Source organism: Peromyscus leucopus, chromosome 16_21, assembly GCF_004664715.2.
Source record: "Peromyscus leucopus breed LL Stock chromosome 16_21, UCI_PerLeu_2.1, whole genome shotgun sequence".
NCBI lineage: Eukaryota > Metazoa > Chordata > Mammalia > Rodentia > Cricetidae > Peromyscus > Peromyscus leucopus.
In genome coordinates this window covers 18361570-18374667 of record NC_051084.1, presented here as the reverse complement: position 1 = coordinate 18374667, position 13098 = coordinate 18361570, and the positions used below count along the sequence as shown (strand labels likewise).

General features: G+C 43.4%; 1 protein-coding gene across 4 annotated transcripts in view; it reads right to left on the bottom strand.

Annotated features, from left to right (window-relative positions):
• The window catches only part of Adarb1 (adenosine deaminase RNA specific B1), a 132874-nt gene that overhangs the window by 114995 nt on the left and 4781 nt on the right, over nucleotides 1–13098 (bottom strand). The window contains exon 2 of one of the 4 annotated variants that reach the window (XM_028874309.2): nucleotides 12945–13014. The exons of the other annotated variants lie outside the window; for them this stretch is intronic. The gene's annotated coding sequence lies outside the window, so the exon portion shown is untranslated. The remainder of the gene's footprint in view (nucleotides 1–12944; nucleotides 13015–13098) is intronic. 4 annotated transcript variants of the gene reach the window in all.

Below are 13098 nucleotides of genomic sequence, written 5' to 3'. Positions count from 1 at the left end.
ATGCTGAGATAAAATATAAACTAACAAAACTGGCAAATGCTCCAAATCAGGCTTTTTCACCTACCTTAAGAGCTAGGTGCTAAATATTTACACCACTAGGTATACTGTGCAGTCTGTAAACCACATCTCAAAAAACAGGAAAAGCTCAGGGGCTGGAAGTGGGAAGTTTCCTCTTGAAGACGGTAGTAAATAGAAAATGTGAGTTTGCAATGTATTAGAAGTAGGTTTTCCTCAGAGTGAAGGATGTCAAGAAGCCCACCATGAACTTTTCTGTATTTAGAAATTGCAGAGGGAAGCCATGACCATCTCAGCAGATACAGAGGATGCAGATAGTAAGTCCTACTGCTGCTCATGACAAAGATGACTCTTTAGAGTCCTCAGCAAACTGGGAAAAGACAGTAACTTGTCACAGATAATATGTACAGAACATCTACAATTTAACCCCCCATTTAATGGCAGCATGAGGGGACTTGGGTGAGAGGAAAGGGTCAAAGAAGCAGCCTGCTCATCATCACTATGAGCCATCTATGCAGTACAAGCCACAGGGTATCCAAGACTCTAGACAATTAATAACGCTACAACTAGGCATTAGATATCATAATGCCATAAGTAGACTATGTGTTCCCAATATGATGCTTTATGTAAACACCATGTGATATAATTGCAAGCTGTGGCTATAATCACACACAAAATCCACACAATAACAAGCCTTGGAGGATAACTGATGAGACTTCTGCTGTGATGATGCTTGACCTGCGGGCATGAGGCAGACCACTCAAAAATGGAGGCCAACATATTAGGCCAACCTCAAGCTACAAAAAATTAACTTCATATGAATCAGCTAAATGTGAAAGGAAAACAACTACTAGAAGAAAATGAGTAATAATACAGAGAAAATGTTCTTAGATGAGATATAATACCCCAAAAGACATAAAGGAAAAGACCAACATATTTAACTATGTAAAAAAAAAAAAAAAATTTCTTTTTGGGGAAGAAAGGAAAGGAGGGAGGGAGGGAGGGAAGGAAAAAGAAAAGGAAGGAAGGAAGGAAGGAAGGAAGGAAGGAAGGAAGGAAGGAAGGAAGGAAGGAAGGCAGGCAAGCAAAGCCTAAGATCAAGGAAGGCAGGAAGCTAATGTAGGGAACACTCATTCCACATCGGGAAGCAAATACTCAACAGCACCTCTAGTATTATGATCAGCTGAGGGCTCACTTTTTCCTGAGGTTGGAGAGAAGCACTCCTGCCCCTGGGAACCAGTGCTCACCCATATGTGGAGGGACATCTGCAAAGTGCTGTACACTACAGCTAAAGAGGCAACCGGGATTTCCAGGAGGAATGAAGATGTCTCACTGAAAACGACCTGAGCCTCTCTCAGCAGCAAAGGAATACAAACTGTGTAGACAAGGGGGCAGAGGCTGGCTTCCCCTTCACAACTTAGATCACCATTGCTCCGGGTGTGCTCTCCCTGTGCATTCTTTCTAAACTTTTTATTTTGAAATTTTAGATTTACACGAAGATTGAAAATAAACATACAAAGGGTTCCCATGCACCCTTCACTTCCCCTCCCCTGAAACTCTAAGCATAGGTATTCAAGCTGTGAGCACTGGGAAAGACTGGGTAGGAAACTGTCAACCTGGGAAATGAACTCTGGTGTGGTACCATTAGCGACATTAGACTTTACTGACAGGTGGCAGCTTCCCACTAACCCTGTCTCTCCAGGATCCCACCCAACACTCCACCTTGTATCTCACTACTGTGGCTTCTCTATGCCCTCTAAGCAAAGCCAGGGTCCCCAGCCTTCCCTTTCTCCTCAACTGGATACTCTGTAAGAGCACAGCCTGAGCACTGACAGGTGACCCTTGAGGGAGCAGTCTGAGTTCTTTCCTGATTAGATAATGAACCTGTTTGTGCAGGGACACCAGAGGACCGCATGAGGTAGGCAAGCCCATTGCAGGTCAGGTCACCCCTGGTGAGGCACTATCTGTTCCCTTCTCCACTCTTAAGTTACTGTTTTCCCCTTTTTAATAAATAAACAACTTGGGGTAAAGATGCTCTGTTTCAAGGCAAATAACCCCTTTCTCCTCCACTTTTCCCCACTAATCTTAGCACCGATCTCTGGAACCCCTAGCACTGTGACCCCGGAGTTCACCTGCCATGGCTTCTAGGCCCTTGTTCCTTCCACACTGCCTGGCATTCTTCCATGAGGAAGAGCTGTCCATTCTCCCATGTTTAACATGCTTATCTGCTCAGCCGTCTATATCAGTGGAGAGTGGCCTGTCCTTCAGTCTATCATCTAATTAATCATGATTCCCTTTCTTTGTTCACAAGGGGCTCCTTCAGGTTGGCTCCTGAGCTATTCCACTCTTCCAGGCACCAACAGACATCTCAGAGATGTCTTTTATGAGCAACAGCACAGGGTATGTGGATACATTCATTGATACTAAAAAACATTACTTCTGGGCCTTCCCAGAGGACCCGCGTGAGATCGCATGCACCTGCATTGCCTTGTACTATTAAAGCCCACCCAATTCCAATACAACTCCCCATTCCAGCCCTTCTTGCCCTTATCTGAAAGCTCCTGTAGCAAGGGAAACCCTGGCTTCTGTTATCCACTATGATCTGCCCATGTTCGAAATCCTATACACAATACAGCGTCCCACATTTAGCTCTTGACCCTTCTGAAATAAATCTATCAGGACAGAACAGCATTTCATTTGGTTCTTCTAGCTTTACCCTTACAGAATCTAGTCAATACACTGTTTTCTCTCACTTGCTCTACTTAGGTCTCTACTTGTATCCTATATAGGGTCACCATGTATCCTAATTACCTACTTCAGTGGTACATGAAATATCTACATCTCCAAGGGCCAGGCTGTATCAGTATACTGTATACTGATATACAGTATAAGGTATACTGTAACAATGTAGTGACACCTTTCCCTTCTTTTATATCACTTCTACATCCTGCTGTGACCACACTCTTCCATTCCCACCTCTTCCTGTACAAGCTTCTAGCCAGCAGGTGTTCCAACATGAAGGAAATTCACCAAACATTCATACTCAGCACGTCCTGGAGATTGCTGCAAGACAGTCCACAGAGATTATCCTGTTCTTCAAGCCTCTCATGCATATGACTATCTAGGTCATTCTACACATGTTTCCATATTATTGGATGTGTGTCTTGAGGGAGATTCCTAGAAGTGAAGCTAGGTCAAAGGTAAGCACCTATGTGTTTTTATAGGCTGAATGTGGGTTTTATTTAGGGATTCCATGGCTTGAAGGGTACAGTTGATTTTCTCTTTTGATGAGTGAGTAAAACACACACACACACACACACACACACACACACACACACACAAATACTACTAAGGATATGACATAAGACTGGAATCTTGAGAAATCCACATAGCTTCTGCTCAACATTATAGTCAAGATAATTCAGATAACTCATGCTGGAAACAACCAAGGTTTTAAACAGTGTAGAGAACTCCTCAGTAAAAGACAATGGTTGTAGGCCTAGCCTTTAACAGCTGAGCCATCTCTCTAGCCCAGTAGAAGGTAATGGAAAACCAATCCACCTGACAGAAATAGGAAACATCCACACAAAGACATTTTACTAATGTTTGAAGTAGCGTCATTTGTAATAGTTACAAAGTGGCAATAACCTAAAGCCATCTCTGGTAAGGGATAACTGGGATGTGTTACATCCACACAACAAAAGAGCAGACTACTGCAAGCCTGCAGGGCGGGTGAGCCTTAGATGCATGTAAATGAACTATACCCTGCATAGAAGTCTGCCTAGGACCTGGTTTCACTCAGATGAAGGGTTGGCAAAAGGGAATCATCTAGAGACTGCATGCAGATGGTCTATGGCAGGGGCTGTGTCTTAGTTAAGGTTTCTATTGCTTTGAAGAAACACTATAACCAAAAAGCAAGTTGGGGAGGAAAGGGCTTATTGAGCTTACATTTCCCCATCACTGTTCATCACCAAAAGAAATCAGGACAGGAACTCAAGCAGGGCAGGAACCTGGAGGCAGGAACTGATGCATAGGCCATGCAGGGGTGCTGCTTACTGGCTTGCTCCCCATGGCTTGCTCAGCCTGCTTTCTTATAGAACCCAGAACCACCAGCCCAGGGATATCACCACCCACAATGGGTCAGGCCCTTCCCCAATGATCACTAACTAAGAAAATACCTTGTAGCTGGATCTTATGGAGACATTTTCTCAACTGATGTGCCTTTGTCTCTGATGACTAGCTTGTGCCAAGTTGACACAAAGCCAGCCAGTACAAGCTACAATGAAAATGACTGAAAACAGACATGGAGAACACTTTGGGAAATGGGAAAGCTCCAAAACTGGACTATGGTGATATTGCCATAACCCAGACCTGCAAGAAAATCCTTGAACTAAAATAAGCAATTTTATTTTCTGCCTCATCTTTCCAGAGCACTCTGAAAATGAACCTTCAGACATAACTGGATCCTATTTGCATTATGTATTGCTTCCTTCTGCAGTCAATAAGATCAAGAAAATTCCTGGATCAATTCTTGGATAGATTGTGATAAGGTGCAGGGCTGACCTTATGTTGGCACAGTGCTGCCCTGTCCTGCCTTCACACACAGCTAGCATAGTCTAGTGAATCTCAGTGCTCAAGACTGCTGCTGAGAAAAAGGAAAACCTTGCTTTGCTTCAGCCAGGGTCTTTAGGGATAAACAATCCTAAACCTGATGAGAGTGTGCCCTTCATGCCCATCCGATGTGTATCCACAGCAGACCAACACAGGGAAAACTTCAGGCAAGCAGAATGGGAACTACACACTAGGCATGCACAAGAGGCAGACATTTGGCAGTGCCCTGCAGGTTACACAGCACCAGCTTTTTCTGTGGAAATATAATCATTGTCCTTATACATTTTCACTAGAGGGGATAAAATTAAAGAACAGAAAGCTTTTCTGTGAAGTGATCAAATATGTCACTCAGTCATCTGCATGTGGGCGATAATCATCTACTATGAGGTACCAAGAAATACACAGGGGGAAAATCCCAAGAGAAGAAGTCAATGTCTCTGTTCCTGGTAGCTCTATGGCATAAATGCCAGAGGACAGCTGGTTAGCAGAATCCAGACAGAGGTTTTCCTCGGAGCACTTCCAAAAGCCAACTGAGATGTTTTGCAAGCCAATTCTTTTCATAGAGTTTCAGCAATGGTGAAATCTAGGTTGAACTCTGCGATCCCAAGTGTAGTTCTGAAATCCTTATGATTCACTCCTCTGAATTCCACATCTTATGGAACAAAGATACTGCAGCTTCATTCTCAAACCAGTTTCTAACTGAAGCAGTTACTTACCATTCACTGATTATGCCACTACCTTCTTGGAACTGGAAATTTAAACAACAACAAAAAAAATTACTGCATGAGTCTCTGCAAAAGTTTGGATAGCATTTAATGAAAATAAATTTTCAATGTATTATGAAAGGAAAAATAATCCCCTGGGGTATTCCACAAAAGAACACTATGTTACATGGGGAAAAAATAATAATAACCCAAATACAAAATGATAAATTCAGTTCCAGAATAACAATTGGCTGTATTGTTATCTTGGGTGGATATTTCCCCAGAAAGAAATCAATCTGCATTCATGGAGGCTAATAAACACGCATTTGATGTAAGTAATTTTCCTCCGATCTAGAACAGTATGGACATGAACAATTAGGTCATTGCACCTTGAACTGTGGCCCAAGTACATGAGTCTCTTGGGGCCTTTACCTTCAAACAGATGGGTTTCAGGCCATTTGTACTCAGGCCTAGAGTATGTGTAAATTAACACTAAGGGCTTTTTCCCATTCTTGTGTGAGGTGTGTGTTTGGGAGGGGGGCATCGTGTCAGGGGCCACCTAGGTAATGAGTGCTCCCTCTGAGACAGCACACAGAATCCCATCTGCTCTCATGCAGCCAGGATACATATAGGTGATAGGCTCTGCCAATCCAACACCCCCACAAGATTCTACCTCAAGAGAGAAAAATCTGAGGAAGCAGGTGCCTGGTACAGAAAAAGAGACACGAAACTTAAGAGGCGTCAGATTGGAAAGGCTCTGAGGTCAGGCTCCCTAACAACGTCTAGTAAATCCCTTTTCTCAATAGAACCAACTCACCCAAAGTAGGCTAGCTATCATGAGGTTAGTGTAATTGGGTTGTACTTTTTAACAACAACAACAATATAAGCCTGTATTTATATTCATTGCCCATATGCAAAGGCATAGGAAACCTGTTGACTTTCAGACTTGTTTTCTACCCCCAAATGGTAGACGTGTTAACAACTTTATAATGTTAGGAGAAGGGGCAATTAAATCTTAATTGATTATCTTTATCAGTCATGATGAACTCCAAACCCATAGAACTGCTAGTTTCAAGACAATAGACAACCTAGTCCCTCTGTACCAAATGAAGTGCAAAAGGCTTTACCAACGCTGGCCCTCTGAAGTCTGGTGTTTCCTCACAAAACCAGAGTCCCTTATCTCACCTCCTTCAATCCTGCCCCAAATCTGTTCAACTCTTCAGACCCCTCTTCCCATACCGCACCCTCTCAACAGTCATTGACCCAAGGGATAGCTGTGTACCAAGTGTGAGCCCTGTATGGACCTTAGCAGCCAGGACTTGAGGGGCATGGTATGTGCTATTAACTACACCTGCACAGGAATTCTGCAATCTATAGTTGCTGGACAACCAATGAACCTTAGAAGCCACCACTTTAGCATCTTCATTTCACATTCAAGGAAGCTGGGGCAGATTCAGAACCAAGCTGGGACTACCCCTGACAAGTCCCTAAATTCTGGAGCACTCTCCTGCTTGCTTCTCAACCAAGCAGCTGATAAGCTACACTTTCTCCAATTTTAATTCCTGTAAGCCTCCACAGTTGAATCACATAGATTTTTCATTCTGTCTGGCTGCTTTTTTCTGAAACCTCCCGGAGCATCCGACTTTCAAATGCTGTTATCACTTAAGGGAATGCATTTCAACCACATGCCGCCCAAGAGTGTAAGAGGATGTTGTTGAGGCACAACTTTTTTTTTTTCAGGATGTGAGCACCCTGTTTTCAACAGATTAATTTACTATATTGTACTTTGTGATTTTATAACAATTTTGAATGTTTTGTAAATGTTTCTATTCTACAAAGAAAAGCAAGGAAGTCTGGAGATAACACAGACATATGGGCATAAATACTTGACTGATTCAGCAAGTACAGTAGGCTGTGGGGGGCAGTGTGTAAGGCAGAAAAGCATACGTTTGCAGAGGCAGACAACTTCCTCAATTCAGGCTCTATCACTTACCACCTACAGAGGAATAAGAAAAAGTCACTCTCTCATTCAGCAAGGATTTAAAAGTACCTGCCATCTGCCAGCCATTGTTCTGAGCCTCAGGACATTTAGAGCAATAGTCCTGCCTTCCAGTGGCTTCCGTTCCTGCCAGGTAGTTGTGTATGGATGAAAGGAGGGGTACATCATATGAATGTGTGTAAAAATATGTGAGGACTGGCTAGAGACTAAGGGCAGACTGGAGGTAGGAGACAGAAGGGACTGCTGGGAGCACCTGAGATGGAACAGGTGCAGTATTTCAAGCAGGAGAGTGACGTGATGTGCCTTGTATTAAGAACTCATACTTGGCTGCTAGTCAAGAACAAACTGAAAGGACACATAGTGGAAAAAGGGAGATTGGGCAGGCAGCCACTCAGGTAAGCCCTAAGAGCAAGTTCTCAGCAATGAAAAGGGGTGGTGGCCATCCCACATAACAGTGTCCTCTCAAGATCAACATGAGGATCAAACAAGATTAACCATGCATGACACACAGTAAGAGCTTAGTAACTGTTAGCTAAATAATATCCAACTCTCCCAAAAAGTCACTGAGCCTCTTTACATAAGTTTCATGATTGATCTGAAAAATATCAGCCATGGGATCTCCCACAAGGGACTGCAGTAAGGAGTAACTGACCCAAGTGCAAGTGAGCATACTAGTTCTACCAATTTAAAACTTAGAAAGTTTGTGACTTACAGACAACGTGTGATGTATCTCAAGGAGTAAGCAAGTACAAACAAACATTACACATCATACACTAGTGAGTGATCTGACATAAAGTGTCCCTCGTTGAAGACTCTTCTGGTCCTCTGTATCACCACTCAGAGTTGCAAGGGCTTCCCTAACAGTTCCCTGACCTACCATGTCTGACAACAAATCAGACCCATTTCAGAATAGAATAGAGAATGCTACACAAAGTCAAGAAACGCCTAGTGAGAGGGCTCAGAGGGTGAAAGCACTTGCTACACAACCTTGATGACCTGAGTTCAATCCAGAGATCCCATGGTGAAATGAAATAACCAACTCCCAAATTCATCCTCTAATCTAATGACGTGTGTGGTATTCAGAGGCCCGAGCACACACACACACAAATAAATAAAATAAAATAAATTTAAAACAGAGAGTAATGAGTCTTTCCCGAGAAACCATTCATAGTTAATGGCTGCTGGGGCAGGAAAAGACAAGTTTGTTTTCTTAAGGGTGGCCCTAGTAGGTCAACCACACTCCAGTGAATAGCCCCATACCTACCAAAACATGATCAGCACAAATTGAACTCAGTAGATTATTTTTTTTTCTTTTCTTTTTTTTTTTTTTTTTTTGGTTTTTCGAGACAGGGTTTCTCGGTGTAGCTTTGCGCCTTTCCTGGAGCTCACTTGGTAGCCCAGGCTGGCCTCGAACTCACAGAGATCCGCCTGGCTCTGCCTCCCGAGTGCTGGGATTAAAGGCGTGCGCCACCACGCCCGGCTAAGTAGATTATTTAAAGGGGGTAGGCAAGATGTTTGAAGGGTTTGAGATAGGGAGGTAGGAGGTATCTGGGAGAAGCCGGTAGGAAGAGTTGGGGTGAATATGATCAAAATATATATGAGGCAGGCATGATGGCTGTGCTGGCTAGCTTTATGTCAACTTGACACAAACTAGAGTCATCAGAAAGGAAGTAGCCTCAACTGAGAAATGCCTCCAGAATATCTGGATGTAGGAAAGCCAGTAGGGCATTTTCTTAATTAGTGATGGATGGGAGAGGGCCCAGTCCATTGTAGGTGATGAAAGAGTGGTCCTGGGTTCTATAAGAAAGCAGACTGAGCAAGCCATAGGGAACAAGCCAGTAAGCAGCACTCCTCCATGGCCTCTTCATCAGCTCCTGTCCTGTTTGAGCTCCTGTTCTGACTTCCTTTGATGATGAATAGTGATATGGAAGTATAAGCCAAATAAACCCTTTTCTCCTCAAGTTACTTTTAGTCATGATATTTTATTATAGCAATAGTAACCCTAACTAGCATGTGGTGCACACCTTTAATCCCAGCACTCAGGAGGCTGAGGCAGGTGTATCTCTGTGAGTTCAAGGCCAGCCTGAACTACATAGTGAGACCCTGTCTCAAAAACAAAGAAACAAACAAACAAAAAAAATACATGAAATCTCAAAAAAAAAAAAAAACAATAAAAACATTTTTAATGGGTGGAGGAGGACCAAGAAGGCTGACCAGACAAACTCAGCTGGGCTCCCACACAGGCTATCAGAGTGACCTATGCCATGAACAGGCATCAGGGAAAGGAGATAGTGGCTACAAGACATGGTTGGAGCTTCTGGACAGCTCAGCATGTGGCAGCTTATGAGAAGCTGAACAAGAACTCACCCACATGCTACACAGCACCCTAGGGTCAAAGTTTCTATGTGCAGTACCCTTCCAGAATACACTTGGCACTTGTTCATAGGTTGTGTGTTTATGTGCTTCCAAATAACCTTTATAATAAAATGTGAATGTGAATAAAATGGTTCCTTTCTGGGGACCACTCTGAGGAGGGGCTGTGAGAACCCTGACTTGTCACTGGTCAAACAGAAGTTCCAGAGGTCCAGACAAAAAACTGGGCCTGAAGTGGAGGTCATCTTAAAGACAGAGCCCTTAGTCTAGGGATCTATCATGCTCCAGGCAGACAGTATCCAATTGGACAGGATCACAGGACACTGCTGATATCTGATGCAGAGCTGATTGCTTGCAGTGTGAAATCTCACCACCCTCTGAGGATGATGTTATGAGGAGATAGTAGGAAAAACTGAGTCTCTACAGCTCTACCAAGCAGGTGTTCCCCAACTATCTTTTCATCATACCTTCACAGGAAAGGTCCTCTTGCCCTCCATGGCCCCACTGCCCTCCAGCTTTCCAAATGACAAAACTCATATTGCATGTGGACTTCAGTCACACATCTTTCTAGCAAGTCACAGATATAATAACTTCAAAAGACAACATCTGTTGTGCCTTACTTACTCTCCTTCCCTGAAATGTAAGCTCTCCTTCTTCCTGTCCCTGATGTCTTCCACAGCCATACACATAAAGCAGGTTCCCAGCAAAGTCTGCCTGAGCATGGAAGTCCCTGCTTCTCAAGTAACAACAGTGAGTTCTGCCCTGTACGGGGAAAGCTTCTGAGCATCACACTGAAAATAAGGGTGCTTCTAACCTCATACCGTTAAGTAGTCAAACAGCCACAAAGAATACAAGTCAAGCTCGTGCAAACAAGGCATGTCATCAAACTCCTAACGGGAATTTTGTTAAACAGGATGAACATCAATGTAAATGTTGGCACCCTTCAAAGCCACCTTCCTCTGGGGTTGGGGGACATTCCAAATGCAAGCTTTCTTTTAGAGCTTTCAGATGTCAGGTCCTCTTACCAGGGCTACACATTTGGAAAATAAGGATGTTAGCTCTCCTTCCTCTGAGGACACTTTAAAGACAAGGGAACTTTTTAATAAAGAAAAATCCCATTTCATATAAACCTCTCCACAAAAAGTCCACAGGGCATGTTTGCTTGTGAGAACAATATTCTAAGTCCTATACCATTCTCCTAATCCAGGCTAGCATGTCTTCCAAATACTTTTTTTGTTTTGTTTTGCTTTTTTCAAGACAGGGTTTCTCTGTGTAGTTTTGGTGCCTGTCCTGGATCTGGCTCTGTAGACCAGGCTGGCCTCGAACTCACAGAGCTCCGCCTGGCTCTGCCTCCCGAGTGCTGGGATTAAAGGCGTGTGCTACCACTGCCAGGCCCCAAATACTTTTGAATGAACTGAAGATGCCCAGATGCAATAGCTGCCCCACTGCTGAGGAGGAACATCCTCTCTCCTTCAGCCCCTGGAACTTTTTCAAGGACTTGCTTCCTGCAATATTCATTCCAATCAGGTTAAGAACATGCTACCATCATCATCTAAAACAAGATATACAGGAGCCTAGACCATTGCATTTTGAATTCCATCAGTCTGCTCTCCTTTAAACAGAACTTCTTTGGAGAGTCATCTACATCTAATGCCCCAAATGTCCCTTCTCCCCACTGCTATAAAACCCCACCAAAGTCACTGATGGCTTGTCTCTCATCAAATCTAAGGAAATATTTTTCCAGACCCCTAAGACTGAAAAGTACTTACCTGATCACTGGATTCCTGGCCACTGGACCTTCCTGCTTGCCTTCTTCTTCAGTAGCCTCCACTTCAATAGCACAGTCCAGTGTCCCCTCCCCTGTGGATCCCTTGCCAAGAGTCCCTACCAGGACCTACCTCTGTTCTTTTGCATCCATATTCACTGTCTAGCTGATGATACAAAAGAGCAGCTATACTAAAAAAGACACCTAAATTTGCATACCTGGCCCAATCTTTTCCTGAGCCTGTCCTTGAATTTCCATTTCTACACAAATCTCTCATTCAGATGACTAATCATAAAAACAATAAGCTAAGCAAACTCTCTTAAATACTGCTAGCCAGGTACTATTTCAGGCTTTCTTCATTAACTCAGCATATTGACTCAACAACCATTTGACACAGTTGTTTTCTTTTTCTTTCTTTCTTTCTCTCTCTTTCTGTTGTTTTCTTTCTCTTCCTTCCTTCCTTCTTTCCTTCCTTCCTTCTTTCCTTCCTTCCTTCCTTCCTTCCTTACTTACTTACTTACTTACTTACTTACTTTCTGTTGTTATTGTTGTTGTTGAGACAGGATCTCATTATGTAGTCCTGTTTGGCCCTGAACTGCCTCTTTCATGTTGGGATTAAAGGTCTACACCACCAAGCCTGATCAAGATACAAATTCTATTCTCCCTGAACTAAGGATGAAAAACTGAAGCACAGAAAAATTAAATAGCTAAGCGGTGGCACATTGACCTCCAGGATCGTGTGTGTGGTATGATTGCTGAGCAAGGTCTTAGGCTTCATTTTCCAAATCTCAAGTCCTAATCCCTACCCTAAACACACAACCTCCCCAGGCTTCCTACTCTACTCAACATGGCACTACCCCAAGCTAAAAGTCAGAAGACTCAGCTCTAAACAACAGTATCCTTTTTTTATGAAAGCACAAAAGCACCGTATTCGTCTTTGCTCGAAGTCAGCCCTTTCAATGAGTATAAATGAATGCTAAGTGGTAAGAAAGTGCTGTCGTCCTCTCATTGGCACATCTTCCTCTGTCAGGAATATAAAAACAATGGTGCACCTCACAGACAAAGCATTTTACACAGTGGTGAATCCACCTCTCCCTCCTGCTGGGGCCCCAACCTGGTGATTGATTGGGCTTCTACCCAGGGCCTCCTCACTGGTCTCCACTGTCACTCTTGCCTACAGCAATGGAGTGAGGCGGATGAGTGCAACATGCTATAGAGGATCTGTCTGTGCCACTGACCATGTGACCTTGAACAAGCACCTCACTGTTTCCTGCTTTGGTAGCCCCATGTATAACACAGGAATAACAGCAAGGAGCTGGAAAGACAGTTCAGCAGGTAGAGGTGCTTGCTCACAGGACTGACCATCTGAGAAGCTGTCCTCTGACTTCCATATTGTCTACACACACACACACACACACACACACACACACACAAATAAAATAAATTAATAAAAACGTTGAACAGTAATAATGTTCACCTTGTGGGCTGTCAGTTGGTTGACCCTACATACACGAAGTATCTGGAACAGCCTGGCACATGACAAGCTCCTAAAAATCCACAAGCCAGAATGATTCTTTTGAAAGATAAACGAGATCTTGTCCTTCCCTATCATGTTCAAAACTCTCTAAAAG